Source organism: Prionailurus bengalensis, chromosome D4 (genome assembly GCF_016509475.1).
Source record: "Prionailurus bengalensis isolate Pbe53 chromosome D4, Fcat_Pben_1.1_paternal_pri, whole genome shotgun sequence".
Classification (NCBI taxonomy): domain Eukaryota; kingdom Metazoa; phylum Chordata; class Mammalia; order Carnivora; family Felidae; genus Prionailurus; species Prionailurus bengalensis.
This window is the reverse complement of record NC_057359.1, coordinates 84,336,728-84,357,464: the sequence shown is the minus strand read 5'-3', so window position 1 is coordinate 84,357,464 and position 20,737 is coordinate 84,336,728. Positions and strand designations below refer to the sequence as shown.

The 20,737-nt window shown below is 40.1% G+C and overlaps 1 protein-coding gene across 6 annotated transcripts in view; it reads right to left on the bottom strand.

Annotated features, from left to right (window-relative positions):
• Positions 1-20,737, bottom strand: part of GAPVD1 (GTPase activating protein and VPS9 domains 1) — a 76,323-nt gene that overhangs the window by 47,251 nt on the left and 8,335 nt on the right. The gene's annotated exons all lie outside the window — the stretch shown is intronic.

The following is a 20,737-nucleotide window of genomic DNA, read 5'->3' as shown; positions in this document are numbered from 1 at the left end:
GAAAAAGACAAATTTAAAAATTTGATGTCACTTAAATTGTTTTCCAAAATCAAAAGGGGTAGGAGAATACATTAAGAATTAGGCTACATTTAGGGGTGCTGGATGGCTCAGTCAGTTAAGTGTCTGACTTCGGCTCAGGTCATGATCTCACAATTTATGAGTTCAAGCCCCGCATCAGGCTCTCTGCTGTCAGCACGGAGCCTGCCTTAGATCTTCTGTCTCCCTCTCTGTCTGCCCACTCCTCCACTTGCACTCTCTCTCTCACGCACTCAAAAATAAAATTAACAGGGGCGCCTGGGTGGCTTGGTCGGTTAAGCGTCCGACTTCGGCTCAGGTCATGATCTCACGGTCCAGGAGTTCGAGCCCTGCGTCGGGCTCTGTGCTGACAGCTCAGAGCCTGGAGCCTGTTTCCGATTCTGTGTCTCCCTCTCTCTCTGCCCCTCCCCTGTTCATGCTCTGTCTCTCCCTGTCTCAAAAATAAATAAACGTTAAAAAAATTTTTTTAAATAAATAAATAAAATAAAAAACAAAAGAACAAGGCTACATTTAGTACTATGATTAACTCTAATTTTAAAATAATCTATATATTTATTGCAGAAGCATTACAGGTTCAGTATAGAAACACTGATGGGGCGCCTGGGTGGCTCGGTCGGTCAAGCATCTGACTTTGGTTCAGGTCATGATCTCACGGTCTGTGAGTTCGAGTCTCGCGTCGGGCTCTGTGCTGACAGCTCAGAGCCTGGAGCCTGTTTCAGATTCTGTGTCTCCCTCTCTCTCTGCCCCTCCCCTGTTCATGCTCTGTCTCTCTCTGTCTCAAAAATAAATAAACGTTAAAAAAAATAAAAAAAAAACAACACTGGTAAATACAGATAAGCCAAAAGGAAAGTTCCTAATAAGGCCACCGCTCAGAGACACCCTCAGTAAAAACCTTGTGTATTTCCTTCAAATCTAGGGTCTATTAGCACTAGAATTTCCTTGACTGCTCCTTTTTACATTGCAATCAACCTAACTTGTTGACTTTTTTTTATTATTATTTTTTGACTCTATCTTTAAAATACATCTCCAATCTGACTACTTCTCACCACCTCCTCCACCATCATCTCTCACCCAAAGGTCTATAACCACCACTTCCTGATTTCCCTGCTTCCTTTCTTGTACGACTAGAGTCCATTCTCTACCTAGCACAGAGCATCCTTTAAAAGTCAGTCAGATCACCTTATTCCCTTACTAGAAACCATCCAAAGCCTTATTTTACATTTAGAATGAAATCTGAAGGTCTACCCCCTGGCTACTTCTCCAACCTCATCTCCTACCATTCTACCCTTGCTCACACAGTTCCAGACACACTGGCTTCCTTGCTTGAACAGGCCAAGCATGCCCCTTCTTCAAAGCCCCTGCATTTGATGATCTCTGTCTGGAACGCTATTCCTTTAGGTATCTTTGCAAGGCTAGTACTTTCATTTAGGTCTCTCTGCTCAAATTTCTATTTAGAAAGGCCTTCTCAGATAACTCCTAAAATAGAAACCATCCCTTCCTATTCCCTTTTCCAGTCTTTTTAAAAAGTACTTGCCTCTGTCTAGCATTAAATTACAGACAGCTACTAGCATGTTCATTATGCTTAGAGTATGTATGGTTCCCCACTTAAAGGTAAGAGCCACCAGGGCCAAGGCTTGTCTGTTTTATTCACTCACAGCTGTAACTTCAGGGCTGAGGAGAGGGCCTGGTTCATAGCAAGGATTGAACAAATATTTGGAGCACCTGGATGGCTCATTCGGTTGAGCGTCCAACTCCTTTTTTTTTTTTTTTTTTAGCATCCAACTCTTTATTTTGGCTCAGATCATTATTCCAGGGTCCTGGGATCAAGCACCGCATCAGGCTCAGCACTGAGCACAGAGCCTGCTTGTGATTCTCTCTCTCTCCGTCTCCCTTCTCCCTACTCCCACCCTCTCTCTAGAATTAAAAAAAAAAATTTTTAAAGAATTGAACAAATATTTGCCAAAGGAATAAACTCACATAATTCTTGTTTATCTAGTAGCTAAACAAATAGAAATAGCACACATATTTTAAAGCATTATTATTTAAGCTATGCATGCCCTTGAACCTAGGCCTGCCAGACCACATCTTTTTTTTAAACAGGGGAGAGTAGTGTGAATTGGGTTATGAGGTCCCTGGGCAGGGTACCTCAGCTCAGCCACTAAACTCACTTGCTGGCCGCAAATCTGTTCCAACCTCCAGCTAAGGAGGCATCTGCCTCCTCCCCAAGGGTGGGGTCCAGAGCATCTCCTGTCCAGTCTGACCTCAAGCAAAGACCCAATCTCTGGGAACTCACCTCCCTGAAACTCAGGGAGGACCCTGTTGGGGCCACTTTTGGCCCTAGTCTCAGACCTTCCCAGGGGACACGGGGTAGAGTGACACAAAGCACTCAGCTCATAGCCCCTCTGTGATGATGTTTTATATCAACGACAGTCATCAGTGTAGCCCCAAACCACAAATGATTTATATCAATGACACAAGTGCCTGTGGCCCATATAACACAATACAACATCGTATGTCCAGGTAGCACACTGTCAATAAGTTAGAAAAATAATTCTATTAAGAACTAGCATTATGGGGGCACCTGGGTGGCTCAGTCAGTTGAGTGTCCGACTCTTGATTCCAGCTCCGGTCATGATCTCACAGTTCATGAGACTGAGGCCCAAGTAGGGCTCAGCACTGACAGCACAGAGCCTGCTTGGGGCTCGCTCTCTCTCCCTCTCTCTCTGCCCTCCCCCTGCTCATGCTCTCTCTCACTCTCTCTCTCGAATAATAAGTAAACTTAAAAAAAAAAGAATTAACATTACGATTGTACACTTGAAAATTACTATGACAGTATAGCTTCAATGTCCTTACCATAACTACAACAACAAAACGGTAATTATATGAGGTAAAGGAGGTGTTAATTAACCTTATTAACCTTTGCAATACGTTTGTGTATCAAATCATCACATTATGTACCTTAAACTTACACAATGTTATACGTCAATTATATCTCAATAAAGCTAGGAAAAAAGTTGTCCCAGCCAATCAGATTCAAGAGTGACCTTAATGGATTTGGAATTGATAAAACAATACATTTGTAGTGAATTCACATTTTAACGGAGATGACAACCCAGACCTCAAAGCTCTCAATATGTTTACAGATCCAATAAAAACTGTTCACATATGGGGCGCCCGGGTGGCTCAGTTGGTTGAGCAACTGACTTCGGCTCATGTCATGATCTCGCAGTCTGTGAGTTCAGACCCTGAGTCAAGCTCTGTGCTGACAGCTCAGGGCCTGGAGCCTGCTTCGGATTCTGTGTCTCCCTCTCTCTCTGCCCCTCCCCCGCTCATGCTTGCTCGCGCTCTCTCTCTCTCTCTGTCAAAAATAAATAAACATTAAAAAAATTAAAAAAAAAAACTGTTCATATATTGAAATTTTTTTTTTTTTGGTGCTAAGACCAAAAAAACAGAATTAAACATTATGGTAGCAGCTAGAAATGTTTTTTAAAGCTGCCTGACATAAACAGGTTTAGCAATTAATAATTTTCATTTCAGGAATTTTTTTAACTTTCTTATTTTAATGAACTACTGAAAACTAGGAAAATTTCAGATATTACCATCTAACCTGAATCTTATTGCTTCCAAAGACCACTCTCTTATACTTTATCAATTCCCCAGCAAACCACACGAAGCTGTTATTCTAAATCTCCTGTATCATGAAGGCCCTCATATTGCTCTCTTCTCAAAAGATGTAAGTATGTCCGCTAAGATGATTCATTGTTAATAACAAAAGTATCTGGGTACATTCAAAAAATAACTGGTGACATACAGACATATACTTATAAAATCGTATTAACTCAGTTTACAGACAATTTATATAACTTTGTAGACTTCCATGTGGGAACTCTAACATCCTCTAGGGGGCTCTAGGTCCATAGACTAAGAATAGAATCACTGAATAAATGATTGCAATTGTAAGAAGTATTACAGTTAATGAAAACAGTACTGAAATGGGCTCTTAAAGACCTGAATACTTCATTAATTAGTGCTATTACTTGGGCACATAAAGCATATTCTCTGAACCTCAGATTTTTTTCATCCATAAAAAGTGGACACAATATCTACATTTATCATCCTGGTACAAGCAACATATTAGGTACCAGAAATACAAAAGGAATAAAATCTAATGTGTACCCTCAAGAACTTCCTAACCTAGCAGAATGAAGCAGACATGCAAGCAAATGGCTGTCCAAAAATGTAATGGGTGTTATGCTAGAAGACTATACAATGTGGAGGGGGGGACAAAAAGAGAAGAGACAACTGAGGAGTTAGATACCTGCACCTAGTCTTGAAAGGCAAGTTGAGGGCCTGGGGAGGGGAGAGACGAGTATTTGCCAGACATAAAGAGGATGGTGGGTGGGGTGGAGTTCCAGATAGAATCAAGCAAAGGCACAGAGGTGTATAATGAAGAGTACATTTAGAGAGTTACTCATGGCTTCCTACAGTCTGGGGGACTGTGTCTGTGTTCAGTGAGGTGGGGAGAGGTGGAGAATGGGTAAAATGAGAGATAAGGCTGCAGAGACAAAAGGTACACAAACGCCAGAGTCAAGACACTTAGACTTTGCACTGTAGGTGTTGGGAAAAGTTTTAAATAGGAGTTTAAGCTCCTATTACGATAATATTTATATTTGAGAACATAAACTCCAGCAGTAAGGGAAAAAATGAGGACACGGGGATAGGACTAGATGAAGAGAGACAATGAAGTTGTTGGCAGGCAGGAAATGTAGTAGCAATAGAAAGAACAGGACAAGTTCGGGACATGTTACGAGGCAGAAACACAAGGTTTGTTCATCACAATTGGGGAAAATAAGGTAAAAGTTTCCAACTCTAGGAACAAGAGTAGGTATGGTATTATTCACCACAGTTGAGTATCATATGGAGAAACAGGTTATAAACTGAAAATGGTGCCTGGTGTGCTTCTAGGAACTTTAAACATTCCCTCTTCATAATATCCCTCTGAAACAAGTGCTCTGCAGCCCAGGAAACTGAGGCTCGGGGATGCTGAGTAATTTGCTCAGGGCCACACAAGTGGTAGACAGATGATAGAGCCAGTACGCCATTATTATTACCCTGATCCCTACAAGAATGATGCAAAAATCCTGTGGTTACTCAGGAGAATATCTTATTTTTAAGAGATGCATGCTCAAGTATATAAAAGTATAGTGTTAAGGATGTCTGCAACTTCCTTGTATATGGTTCAGCAAAAAAATAAGAGATTAAAAACAATTTTTTCTTTATTTTTGACAGAGAGAGAGCGAGCCAGAGCACGAGTAGGGGAGGCTCAGAGAGAGAGGGAGACAACAGAATCTGAAACAGGCTCCAGGTTCCAAGCTGTTAGCACAGAGCCCGACGTGGGGCTCAAACCCACAGACTACAAGACCATGACCTGAGCTAAAGTCAGACGCTTAACCAACAGAGCTACCCAGGTGCCCCAGGAGATTTTTTAAATGCAGCAAAATGTAAACAATTGTTGAATCTAGGTGAAGGGTAGCTGATGATCACTATACTATCCTTCAACAATTTCAGTTATGTTAGAAATTCTTCATAATAAAAAATTGGAAAAAATATTTTAGAAATTCTCAAACTGTGCCCTTCTTGCTGCTTTAATACAATTTAATTCAACAAATATATTACTGAGCTTTTCTGGAGCTTAGCCAGGTCCCCTAATCTCAAGGAGCTCACAGTCTAATTATAACTGAAATACTGTTCAAGATAGAGAGGACACATAAAATGTTTCCAGTGACATAGCAAAATATGAACCAATTTATGCAATTTAGAAATTAAAACCTTCAAATATAGCTTCACTTAAAAAAAAATTTAACACATGCAAGTAATGCTCCACCTAATCTAAACAAGAATTCACTTTCTAAATCCCTCAATAGCTCCAAATCAAAGATATTTTAGGTAAGTCTAGACAAACTTGCTAAGCATTTTTTTTTCCTTTCATCAAGTTCAAGAATTGTATGTTTCAGTAATTTTTCTTTCTATAATTAGCTGGTCTGATTGGTGGCAAAAAAACAGGTTAATAGGTTACCATACAAGATGATACTTTTTAAAACATTATTATATAAAAAAAATAAAAATTATAAATAAAATAAAATATTATTGTATAAATCCATAATCTTCTCATTACCGTATAAACATAAGAAAATGTCAGTAAATGGCAATCAAACCAATGAAATCTTGCCATTTGCAACTACATTGATGGATCTAGAGGGTATTACGCTAAGCGAAATTAGTCAGAGAAAGACAAATATCATAGGACTTCACTCATATGAGGACTTTAAGACATAGAACAGATAAACACAAGGGAAGCAAAAATAATATAAAAACAGGGAGGGGGACAAAACATAAGAGACTCTTTTTTTTTTTTTTTAATTTTTTTTTTTCAACGTTTATTTATTTTTGGGACAGAGAGAGACAGAGCATGAACGGGGGAGGGGCAGAGAGAGAGGGAGACACAGAATCGGAAACAGGCTCCAGGCTCTGAGCCATCAGCCCAGAGCCCGACGCGGGGCTCAAACTCCCAGACTGTGAGATCGTGACCTGGCTGAAATCGGACGCTTAACCGACTGCGCCACCCAGGCGCCCCTAAGAGACTCTTAAATATGGAAAACAAAGGGTTACTGGAGGGGTTGTGGGAGGGGGAATGGGCTACATGGGTAAGGGGCATTAAGGAATCTACCCCTAAAATCATTGTTGCACTATAAGCTAACTAACTTGGATGTGAATTTTTAAAATTGAATTAAATTAAAAAAAAAAAAAAAAGAAAATGTCAGTAAACCACTGGGTAAAATGTCAAGAGGTTAAAAATATTAACTCTGACCTATATTTATGTCCAGTTTACCTAAATTAAATTCATATGCTGAATACTATTTTATACAACATGTACCACACACTGGAGTATAATGATATTACATCTCTATCTCTCCTCTTAGACTGTAAACACTGAGGGAGAGAATTCAACTTTGTGTCCTAACATACCTCATGGCAGGTAGGAGGAACTCAATCATGTTAAGTGAACTCAAATCAGGTACAGCACCAAGATTATTATTAGCTCACACATTCTGAAAAAAAAATACCCCCCCCACACACACAAATAATAATACCTAACAGGACACTGCTTAAAAACAATAGTTGCCGGGGTGCGTGGGTGTCTCAGTCGGTTAAGCATTCGACTTCATCTCAGGTCATGATCTCACAGTTCATGGGTTCGAGCCCTGAATCAGGCTCTGTGCTGACAGCTAGGAGCCTGGAGCCTGCTTCGGATTCTGTGTCCCCCTTCTCTCTCTCTCTCTCTCTCTGCCCCTCCCCTGTTGCGCTGTCTCTCTCTCTCAAAAGTAAATAAACATTAAAAAAAGCAAAAAAACCCCCACAGTTGCCAAAAGAGGGTTGGAGAATGTAAAAAGTAAAGTCTATAAAGTTGTTCTGCTCTTCTAAGGCACCCTATAACACAAGAGGAGTTAACAGCTACCAGGAAATAGCTTAAATAAAATATAGGCAGAAACAACTAAAAGTGGGAAATTTTACCATACTGAAGACAACAGGAAAGTACAAACATCTGCAAATAAGTTAGTATCCTGAAAAGTAACAACATTGCCAATATCAAACAATAACAATACTCTATCAAGCTAACATTTATTTAGAACTTTATTATTCCAGGCACTGCTATTTTTTCCTCATTGAATCCTTAAAACCCTATGATGACTATGCTCTCATTAACTTCATTTAACAGTTGAGAAAAGTGTTGATGTATCTAGCAAGTAGCTACATCAAAATTCACACTGACTCAGTTCTGATTCAAAAACAGCCCTTGCTCTCAACAGACTAACCTAAACATTTTGTCACTCACATCTACCTTAATTTTCAGTTCTGTTAATAATTGACTCCTTAAAGTTCCTTTTATCTATTGGTTTTTACTTCAACTGGCTTCTAGTGATATCTACTTCATCTGAGTTTACACTCATTTAAAATACAGGTGGATAATGGCCCAAAAACAGACACTTAAATCAACAGAACAGAACAGAGAACCCAGAAATGGACCCACAAACGTATGGGCAACTAATCTTTGACAAAGCAGTAAAGAATATCCAATGGAATAAAGACAGTCTCTTCAGCAAGTGGTGCTGGGAAAACTGGACAGCAACATGCAAAAAAATGAACCTGGACCACTTTCTTACACCATACACAAAAATAAACTCAAAGTGGATGAAAGACCTAAATGTAAGACAGGAAGCCATCAAAATCCTCTAAGAGAAAGCAGGCAAAAACCTCTCTGACCTTGGCCGCAGCAACTTCTTACTCAACAAGCCTCCACAGGCAAGGGAAACAAAAGCAAAAATGACCTATCAGGAACTCATCAAAATAAAAAGCTTCTGCACAGCAAAAGAAACAATCAGCACAACTAAAAGGCAACTGACAGAATGGGAGAAGATATTTGCAATCGACACATCAGATAAAGGGTTAGTATCCAAAATCTATAAAGAACTTATCAAACTCAACACCCCAAAAGCAAATAATCCAGTAAAGAAATGGGCAAAAGACATGAATAGACACTTCTCCAAAGAAGACATCCAGACGGCCAACCGACACATGAAAAAATGCTCAATTAGGGGCGCCTGGGTGGCGCAGTCGGTTAAGCGTCCGACTTCAGCCAGGTCACGATCTCGCGGTCCGTGAGTTCGAGCCCCGCGTCAGGCTCTGGGCTGACGGCTCGGAGCCTGGAGCCTGTTTCCGATTCTGTGTCTCCCTCTCTCTCTGCCCCTCCCCCGTTCATGCTCTGTCTCTCTCTGTCCCAAAAATAAATAAACGTTGAAAAAAAAAAAAAATTTAAAAAAAAAATAAAAAAAAAATAAATGCTCAATTATCACTCATTATCGTGCTCTCATCTACTCGTGCTCTCTCTTTAAACAAAAAAAAAAAAAAAAAAAAAGTGAGGGTGCCTGGGAGGCTCAGTTGGTTAAGCGTCTGACTTCGGCTCAAGTCATGACCTCACGGTTCATGGGTTTGAGCACTGCATCAGGCTCTGCGTTGACAGCTGAGAGCCTGGAGCCTGCTTCAGGTTCTTTGTGTCTCCCTCTCTCTCTTTCTGCCCTTCCCCTGCTCGTGCTCTGTGTCTCTCTCTCTGTCTCTCAAAAATAAACATTAACAGGGGTGCCTGGGTGGCTCAGTCAGTTAGGTGTCCGACTTCGGCTCAGGTCATGATCTTGCAGTTTGTGAGTTCGGGCCCTGCGTCGGGCTCTGTGCTGACAGCTCAGAGCCTGGAGCCTGCTTCCAATTCTGTGTCTCCCTCTCTCTCTGTCCCTCCCCTGCTCAAGCTCTGTCTCTCTCTGTCTCTCAATAATAAATAAATGTTAAAAAAATTTTTTTTAATTTTTAAATAAACATTAACAAAAAAATTAAAGGGTGGGCACCTGGGTGGCTCAGTCGGTAAAGCGTCCGGCTTACGCTCAAGTCATGATCTCATGGTTCAGGAGTTTGAGCCCTGCTTCAGGCTCTGTGCCAATAGCTCAGAGCCCGGAGCCTGCTTCAGATTCTGTGTCTCCCTCTCTCTCTGCCCCTCCCCCACTCACGCGCTCTCTCTCAAAAATAAAAAGCATTAAAGAAAAATTAAAAAAAGAATCTTAGAATTGGTAAGGCTGTTAAAAGCGATCTTCTCCAACTTAATTCAACAAATATTTTCTGAATGTCTTCATTGTACCAGGCACTAATAGTACAAGACAGAACACACACAGCCTCTGTCCTCATAAAGTTTAGTCAACTTGGACGCCAGCAACAACTAAACTACAAGTAACTACAAGTATATATATATGTGTACACACACACACATGCTCTACCTTTTATTTTGAATGGACTGCCTTTCTCATGATCAAAGCCAACCCTCACTTTTATGCTAATTTCCTCCCTTCACATCTATCTACTCAAGAATATTACTGCAGTAATCCCAACTACCCCATCCCCCCATCCATATTTCCCTCTCTACTGGATATTCTCACCAATATATAAACATGCTATTATTTTTCATCTTTTTTTTAATATGAAATTTATTGTCAAGTTGGTTTCCATACAACACCCAGTGCTCATCACAACAGGTGCCCTCCTCAATGCCCATCACCCACTTTCCCCTCCCTTCCACCCCCCATCAACCCTCAGTGTATTCTCAGTTTTCAGGAGTCTCTTATGGTTTGGCTTCCGCCCTCCCTAACCTTTTTTTTTTTTTTTCTTTCCCTCCCCCATGGTCTTCTGTTAAGTTTCTCAGGATCCACATAAGAGTGAAAACATATGGTACCTGTCTTTCTCTGTATGACTTATTTCACTTAGCATAACACTCTCCAGTTCCATCCACGTTGCTACAAAAGGCCATATTTCATTCTTTCTCATTGCCAAGTAGTATTCCATTGTGTATATAAACCATAATTTCTTTATCCATTCATCAGTTGATGGACATTGAGGCTCTTTCCATAATTTGGCTATTGTTGAAAGTGCTGCTATAAACATTGGGGTACAAGTGCCCCTATGCATCAGCACTCCTGTATCCCTTGGGTAAATTCGTAGCAGTGCTATTGCTGGGTCATAGGGTAGAACTATTTTTAATTTTTTGAGGAACCTCCACACTGTTTTCTCGAGAGGCTGCACCAGTTTGCGTTCCCACCAACAGTGCAAGAGTTCCCGTTTCTCCACATCCTCCCCAGCACCTACTGATTTGTTCTCCTGATTTGTTCATTGTAGCCACTCTGACTGGCATGAGGTGGTATCTCAGTGTGGTTTTGATTTGTATTTCCCTGACGAGAAGTGACATTGAGCATCCTTTCATGTGCCTGTTGGCCATCTGGATGTCTTCTTTAGAGAAGCATCTATTCATGTTTTCTGCCCATTTCTTCACTGGATTATTTGTTTCTCGGGTGTGGAGTTTGGTGAGTTCTTTATAGAGTTTGGATACTAGCCGTTTGTCTGATATGTCATTTACAAATATCTTTTCCCATTCCATCGGTTGCCTTTAGTTTTGTTGATTGTTTCCTTTGCAGTGCAAAGGAAGCTTTTTATCTTCATGAGGTCCCAATAGTTCATTTTTGCTTTTAATTCCCTTGCCTTTGGAGATGTGTCAAGTAAGAAATTGCTGCGGCTAAGGTCACAGAGGTTTTTTCTGCTTTCTCCTCTAGGGTTTTGATGGATTCCTGTCTCACATTCAGGTCCTTTATCAATTTTGAGTTTATTTTTGTGAATGGTGTAAGAAAGTGGTCTAGTTTCATTCTTCTGCACGTTGCTGTCCAGTTCTCCCAGCACCATTTGTTAAAGAGACTGTCTTTTTTCCATTGGATATTCTTTCCTGCTTTGTCAAAGATTAGTTGGCCATACTCTTGTGGGTCTAATTCTGGAGTCTCTATTCTATTCCATTGGTCTATGTGTCTGTTTTGGGGCCAATACCATGCTGTCTTGATGATGACAGCTTTGTAGTAGAGGCTAAAGTCTGGGATTGTGATGCCTCCTGCTTTGGTCTTCTTCTTCAATATTACTTTGGCTATTCAGGGGTCTTTTGTGGTTCCATACAAGTTTTAGGACCGCTTGTTCTAGCTCCAAGAAGAATGCTGGTGCAATTTTGATTGGGATTGCATTGAATGTGTAGATTGCTTTGGGTAGTATTGACATCTTAACAATATTTATTCTTCCAATCCATGAGCACGGAATGTTTTTCCATTTCTTTGTATCTTCTTCAATTTCCTTCATAATCTTTCTATAGTTATCAGCATACAGATCTTTTACATCGTTGGTTAGGTTTATTCCTAGGTATTTTATGATTCTTGGTGCAACTGTGAATGGGATCAGTTTCTTTGTCTTTCTGTTGCTTCGTTATTAGTGTATAAGAACGCAAATGATTTCTGTACATTAACTTTGTATCCTGTGACTTTGTCGAATTCATGTATCAGTTCTAGCAGACTTTTGGTGGAGTCTATAGGGTTTTCCATGTATAGTATCATGTCACCTGCAAAAAGTAAAAGCTTGACTTCATCTTTGCCAATTTTGATGCCTTTGATTTCCTTTTGCTGTCTGATTGCTGATGCTAGAACATCCGACACTATGTTAAACAACCTCTCAGGACACCTGGGTGGTTCAGTTGGTTAAATGTCCGACTCTTGATCTTGGTTCTGGTCATGATCTCACGGTTTGTGAGTTCGAGCCCCAGGTCGGGCTCTGTGCTGACAATGCTAAGCCTGCTTGGGATTGTCTCCCTCTCTCTCTCTCTAAAAGTAAATAAATAGGGGCGCCTGAGTGGCTCAGTTGGTTAAGCATCTGACTTCAGCTCAGGTCATGATCTCATGGTTCATGAGTCTCAGCCCCACGTCAGGCTCTGTGCTGACAGATTGGAGCCTGGAGCTTGCTTTGGATTCTGTGTCTCCCTTGCTCCCTGCCCCTCCTCCACTTGTGCTCTGTCTCTCTCTCTCTCTCTCTCAAAAATAAAATAAACATTAAAAATAAAAATAAAAAAACTTCAAAAATATTACAGAGATAATGACAACTACATATAAAGTGGGATCCTAGAACAGGAAAAGGACATCAGGTGAAAACTAAGGAAATCTAAATAACATATGAACTTTAATAATAATGTGTCAATATATTGGTTCAGTGGGGCCCCTGGCTGGCTCAGTTGGTTAAGCATCCAACTTCAGCTCAGGTCACGATCTCATGGTTCAGTTTGTGAATTCGAGTCCCGCATCAAGCTTTCTGCTGTCAGTGTGGAGCCTGCTTCAGATCCTCTGTCCTCCTCGCTCTCTGCCCCTCCCCCACTTGCTCTCAGAAATAAAAACGTTTAAAAAAAATATATATATATATATACATATATATATATATATTCACTAAGTGTAACAAATATACCATGCTAAGGGTAAGATGTAAATGATAGGGGCAACTTGGTGCTAGGTACATGGGAACTCCTTATACTATTCTCTCAATTTTTCCGTAAAACTTAAACTGTTCTAAAAATATATAAATTTTTAAAGTTTTTAAAAGTTTATTTATTTATTTTTGAGAGAAAGAGAGAGCATACACTGGAGGGACAGAGAGAATCCCAAGCAGGCTCCACGCTGTCAGCAGAGCCTGATGCAGGGCTTGAACCCACAGACCATGAATGAGACCATGACCTGAGCCGAAACAAGAGTCAGATGCTCAACCGACTGAGCCACCCAGGTGCCCCTATTAATTTCCATATAACAGCAAACTTTTTAAAACTGCATTATAAACAGTAATGGTTGAGAGGCACCTGGGTAGCTTAGTTGGTTAAGCATTCGACTCCGGCTTAGGTCATGATCTCGCAGTTCATGAGTTAAAGCCCTGCACCAGGCTCTGTGCTAACAGCTCAGAGCCTGAGACGTGCTTCGGGATTCTGTGTCTCCCTCTCTCTCTGCTGCCCCCAACACTTGCACTCGTGCTCTCTCTCAAAAATAAATAAACATTAAAAAATTTTATATAAATAGTAATGGTTGAGCTTGAAAAGAATTTTAATTAACTGGTCATAGTAAAATATATCAGTGTTCAGTAAATACAAATAATAACTACCATATATTTCAGGCTTGTCATGTACTAGGCACCAACCAGGTGTTTTAAATGAATATTCTCATTTAATCTGTATAACATCCCTGAAAGGCAGGTATTCTTATCCATGTTTTACAGGTGAGGAAACTGAGGAAATTAATTTGCCCAAGGTCAAATTAGTAACTGGCAAAGATGAAACTAGAATCCAAGTACATGTGACTCACTGAGCTCTTACTACTACACCATCTGTGAGTGCTGTAATTCATAGGTTAAGGCCACTTCTAATCGCCCCAGTCTTTCAACAACTATTCATTGGTGAGTCAGTATCTGGACAAGTCCCTTTTTCTTTGAAAGTTTCAAACTGTCAGGGTGTCTGGGTGGCTCAGTCAGTTAAGCGTCTGACTTTGGCTAAAGTCATAATCTTGCAGTTCGTGGGTTCGAGCCCCTCGTCAGGCTCTCTGCCGTCAGCAGTTCGGATCCTACGACTTCCTCTCTCTCTCTCTGCCCTTTCCCTTTCATGCTCTCTTTCTCAAAAATAAGTAAACATTAAAAAATGTGTGTGTGTGTTATTAAAATAATAAGCATTATTTTTTTAAATTGGGGTGCTTGGGTGGCTCAGTCGGTTAAGCGTCCAACTTTTGATTTCAGCCAGGTCGTGATCTCATGGTTCATGGGATCGGGCTCCACGTCAGGGTGTGGTGTGTGCTGACAGTGCACAGCCTGCTTGGGATTCTCTCTCTCCCTCTCCTTCTGCCCCTCCCAGCTGACACACACTCTCTCTCAAAACAATAAATAAATAAACATTAAAAAAAAAAAAGATTCACTCTCTCTCACTGATACCGTATTAACCTGATACGGCAAAAAGGACATGACTGCCAATTTTTAATGACCTACCACAATGTTAGCTTCCAAGGTTTATCAATCAAATAATTTAAATTTGAGGATTTGTTAAAAATTTTTTTTTAATGTTTATTCTTTATTTTTGAGAGAGAGTGAGCGGGGTAGGAGCAAAGAGAGGGAGACAGAGAGTCCAAAGCAGACTGCACTGTCAGCACAAAGCTCAACATGGGGCCCAAACCCACAAACCACAAGACTATGACCCCAGCAGAAGTCAGAAGCTCAACTGACTGAGCCACCCGGGCACCCCTTGAGGATTTATTTTAATTACCCACCACTTTTCAGGGATCTAACCAATCCATACAAGAGATGAACATCTTTTGCAAATATTTTTCATAAATAACCATTTTGAATTACAAGGATTTGTCTACATGTGTTTCCTTTTATAAAACTTAACCTCCTTCAGTGTGGAGCAGTTTATTACTCATTTTATGTTTTGTTAAATTACATGATCTAAAAATCGTCAGGTATTAAAAATAATGAGTTCACCTCTTTTCTAAAAAACGGACAAGCACAGTAAACTTTAACACACTTCCTTCACTCACTCATTCAACAAATGTTTGTTAGAGATCTACAATGTGCTAGGCACTAATGAACAAGACAGGCAAAGTCTGCTCTTGAGGGGCCCTCATTCTCACAGGGATATGTGATCATAACAAATCTGAACAGATTCCACAGACCAGATTTCTACATACCCTCTGGAATTCTTGACCCACTCTTGTCATTGGCCAGTTAAATCTCACTTAAGCATCAGAGCCCAGCTCAAACCAAGGAGTCTTTCCTGGCCATTCTCATACTTTCTCCGTTGGGCTCATCTCTATCATAGCTTTTCATATTTTATACTGTTTGCAACAAAGTGTTGTTTTCTCAACAAGCCTCCAAATTACCTGAAGGAGTGACATAGTCATCTTGGCATCCCCATTTTCTCAGCAGACAGGCTGGCATTTAGCAGGTACTCGTTTAACATCTGAATTTATAAAAAATTATTACACAAATGACTGAATGACGTACTTCTTCACAACTAAAAAATAGCTACTGGGGTGCTTGGGTGGCTCAATTGGTTAAGTGTCCGAAATTGGCTCGGGTCATGACTGCACATTTCGTGAGTTCGAGCCCTACACCGGGCTCCACGCTGGCAGTGCAAAGCCTGCTTGGGATTCTCGCTCTCTCTTCTCTCTCTGCCCCTCACCTGCTCGTACTTTCGCTCTCAAAATTAATAAATAAACTTTCAAAGAAATAAAAATAAAAAATAACCGTCAATGAGGAAAAAAAATGGAAGCAAATCATACTTTAATTATCTTTAGTTGGTATATTTGAAAAAACAGTGAAACACTGTAGGGGGAAAAAACGGACTTAGTACCAACTATTCCTGGCACAAGGTACAAGGAACTGAAAGGCACACTACTTTAAAGATGCAAGTCATATAAAGCCAGACAGTATTCACATCTCAAATTAACACCACACCAGACTTCTTGCTATGACACCAAAATTCTACAGCCTGCCAAAAATAAATAAAATCCAACAGATGTCAACTTTTTTTTGCCCCCAATACACTACTAATTTTCAAGAATTACAGAAGACAGACTAACCACAAAAATAATGAAATTCATGCATACCAAATGGCTCGTGGGTTAAGCTCAGATTTTATTACACAACCCAACTGAGAGAATATCAAAATCCCTGGACAGCAAATATGCATTACTTAGTAAATACTAATGTATCCTCACTTATTCCAGTTCAAAAACCTTGACTTTTTATTTATTTAATGTATTTACTTATTTTGAGAGAGCAAGTGCACACACGTGCACACAGTGGGGGAGGGGCAGGGAGCTAGAGAGTCCCAAGCAGGTGCTTGGGGTGCCGGGGTGGCTCAGTCCGTTAAGTGTCTGACTCTTGATTTCAGCTCAGCTCATGAACTCACAGTTTGTGGGATCGAGCCCTGAGTCTGACTCCAGGCTGACAGTGCAGAGCCTGCTTGGGAATCTCTCCCTCTCTCTCTCTGCCCCTCCCCCACTCACATTTGTACGTGTGCTCTCTCAAAAGAAATAAATAAACATTAAAAAAAAAAAAAAAAAGAGCTGGGGGCACCTGGGTGGCTCACTCAGTTAAGCATCAGACTTCAGCTCAGGTCATAATCTCAAGGCTTGTGACTTTGGGCCCCTCATCCAGCTCTGTGCTGACAGCTCACAGCCTAGAGCCTGCTTCGGATTCTGTGTCTCCCTCTCACTCTGCCACTCCCCCGATGACACTCTGTCTCTCTCTCGCAAAAATAAACATGAAAATAAATTTAAAAAAAAAAAAAAGAGTTGGACATTTAACCAACTGAGCTACCCAGGCACCCCTAAAAAAAGTATTACTTGAAATCATTACTAATGTAACTGACAATATTAAACAAGATTAATTTTGAAAAACATTGTTATGGTACATCTCTGTCACCGAGTACTACATAATTATTGAGAAGCAATACATAATTATTGAGAGAGGTACACAGAAAGTTGTCCATGGTGTACCATTACATGAAAAAAGCACACTGAAGAATGATACCCAAGGTAAGACCCAAGAGGCAGCTAAACCACAAACCCTTGAGCAAGACTCCCTGTGCTCCAATATCAGCTTTGCCACTCACTAGTTGTGCAACCTTTGATAATTCTCCTTGCCTTGCTTTCTTCATCTGCAAAAGGATATAAAATAGAATCTACTTCATAAGGTATGTTCATGGGCTGTAAAAGTTTAACAAGTTAATATATGTAAAGCGCTACAAGTATTGACAATAATTTCTGGGGGAAAAAAAGAAAAAAACTGAAAACATATAGCATGTACATATATATGTGGGGAAGAAAAGCTTTCTTTGTTTGTATTTTTAGGTTTTTTTTTAAACAAAGAACATTACTTTCGTAATTTAAAAAAAAGAAAACATAATAAAAACTTGGGACGTGGGGCACCTGGGTGGCTCAGTCAGTTGAAATTCCAACTTCGGCTCAGGTCATGATCTCATGGTCTGTGAGTTTGAGCCCCACGTTGGGCTCTGTGCTGACAGCTCAGAGCCTGGAGCCTGCTTCAGATTCTGTGTCTCCCTCTGTCTCTGACCCTCCCCCGTTCATGCTCTGTCTCTCTCTGTCTCAAAAATAAATAAACAACTAAAAAAAAAAAATTTTTTTTTTAAATAAAAACTTGGGACTAAGATTCCTCCACTAAATGATGTGTTAGTGCAATTACTTAAACACTCAGGACCAGACAAATTCCGTGAATGATAATATATTACACATGGGAAATTTTTATTTATTTTTTTTAACATTTATTATTTTTGAGAGGGAGAGAGAGAGAGACAAAGCATGAGTGGGGAAGGGGCAGAGAGAGAGGAAGACACAGAATCCGAAGCAGGGTCCAGGCTCCGAGCTGTCAGCATACAGACTGACACAGGGGTCGAACCCACAAACCATGGGATCATGACCTGGGCTGAAATCAGATGCTTTTTTTTTTTTTCTTAATGTTTTATTTATTTTTGAGAGAGAGTGTGTGTGTGTGAGCAGGGGAGGGGCAGAGAGAGAGAGACAGACAGACAGACAGACACAGAATCAGAAGCAGGCTCCAGGCTCCGAGCTGTCAGCACAGAGCCCAAAGCGGGGCTCAAACCCATAAGCTGTGAGATCATGACCTGAGTCAAAGTCGGACGTCTCAACCGACTGAGCCACCCAGGCGCCCCATAAGTGTGAAAAATTTCAAGTGCAACAAAAAGGACAGTACTTATGGACACAGTTCAACAATAACAAGCTATACACTAGTAAGCAGAACTGCAAGGGCACCAACCTAGAAATGGGTATCAGGAACTTTCACAGTTAGATAAATCTCCATTAATTTTATTAGTCTGAAATTAAATACCACCAAATCTAATTTCTTCCAATTCAACAATCTCTAATGACAACTCACTAGACATTCATAAAGCTGGAGCTCAAGATAAACTACATAATTTAAATTAAAAAAAACCTAAAGTCCTTAAGAGCCCTTTGAGAATTTCGGAGAGAATGATTTCACCACCTCACATGCTTTGAGGAAGCTTTGGTCCCTGCATAAACTTAGCTTCCTCCATAAGTACAGTGGGTGTACAAAACAACCAAACAGAAAGAGAACTGTGAGCTTCCGCTGCATTTTTTGCTGAGCTGTAATACTGGTAAAGCCTGTTTCAAGATCCAAGAGTCCACCCTCAAAATTAGGGAAGGTATAATAAACAGCAGGCTGTCAGTCCATTTCATCAGATTTACCAGAATGGTATCTCATAAAATTATGAATATTTTTTAAAGTTTATTTTTATTTTGAGAGGTGGAGAGCAAGCAGGGGAGGGGCAGAGAGGGAGACAGATACAATCTCAAGCAGGCTCTGCACCGTCAGCATGGAGCCCTATGCAGGGCTCGAACCCACAAACTGATATCATGACCTGAGCCGAGATCAAGAGTTGGTCGGACACTTAAGCAACTGAGCCACCCAGACACCCCATAAATTTATAAATATTACCAAACTTCAAGCAGCATTATTTATTACCATTGACTATGTTTTACCTAAGAGGAACATCCTGGACCACAAAAATAAATAAATAAAAATAAATAATAAATAAATCTAGTTGCCTAAAATAGCTTTTCAAAAAGAAATCAATCATTAAGATCCCTCCACAGAATTATGGAATTCATAATTTTAACTAGTTTACCTAACGTCTACAAAGAGAGAAAGAACTCAATAAATGCCAATTACTATTATCATTAATGGTGGAACAGAAATTTACTCATAAGGACACTTAATAGGTCACTTTCTCAGAATCCAAGCTGGCCCATCACAACCTTGAATAGTTATTTATCAAAAAACACTTGGTTTTAGAGGACTCAAAAATTCCTTGGGTTCTAAAGGAGGTAATCAAGATGAAACAAATTCTGCAAAAATAATTCACCTATGCTTTCTTAAGCTCTTCTATTACAAAAATCTGTATTTGTAAACATTTTGCAATTCTGCCTTACAATTTTTAGACCAAATGTATTTTTTATCAGCTAGTCATGATTTATACGTAATGAAAGTAAAATCAAGAGATGGGTCAGTTTTGCATTAGAAAGTGAAAGGAGACAGTTCAGAGTGGGTTAAAAATAGGTGAGTTTAGCCTAAGTCCTTAAAACTTTAAAAATGAATGTATTTGGGTAAAATTCAGATTGCTTGGGAAGATAATTTGATTCTATAAAAAGAGAAACAGGCTAATATCCCTTGACTAATATTTTTTTCCTTAAAATTTTCCAATTTTAATCAAAGATTTACAGACAATAAACTGAAAACATAAATTAGTAAGTAAAAAAAAGGAAGAAGAGCTGAACATGTTTGATGACATGCTTCCCACTAATCTCTAGGGTGGGTGTACCAGCATTACATGGGAGCAAGACCAAGCAAGCATCTTTTCAGACACACAGATTAATGAGCAGATATCTCGCTGCTTTTACAGTTACATTATACTTAAAGCCTTATATTTTAAAATTTTTTTTTTTCAACGTTTATTTATTTTTGGGACAGAGAGAGACAGAGCATGAACCGGGGAGGGGCAGAGAGAGAGGGAGACACAGAATCGGAAACGGGCTCCGGGCTCTGAGCCATCAGCCCAGAGCCCGACGCGGGGCTCGAACTCGTGGACCGCGAGATCGTGACCTGGCTGAAGTCGGACGCTTAACCGACTGCGCCACCCAGGCGCCCCAAAGCCTTATATTTTAAAAAAGGCATATGAAAAGGTGTATACAAAGATAATTTTGGCTTGATTTATATCTATGTCTATATACACATACACACATGCACACACATATACACATATATAAAATTACACTGTTAGCATTTGTTTAAACACTTGTTTAACCTTTTATTTATATATAGTGAATATGAGAACTTGTAGTATCAACAGATATTCACCACTTCTGACTATTACATTGCAGAGTTCAAAACTGGATTTCAGGGGCACCTGGCTGACTCAGGTGGAAGAGCAACTCTTAATCTCTTGGTCCAGTTTGAGCCCCATGTTGGGTGTAGAGACTGAACAAAAAAACTTAAAAAACAAAACAAGAGGTGCCTGGGTCGGTTAAGTGTCCAGCTCTTGATTTTGACTCAGGTCATGATCTTACAGTTGGTTTGTAGGTTCAAGCCCCGAGTTTGGCTCAGTGCTGACAGTGCAGAGTCTGCTTGGGATTCTCTCTCTCTCCTCCTCTATCTCTGGTCTTCC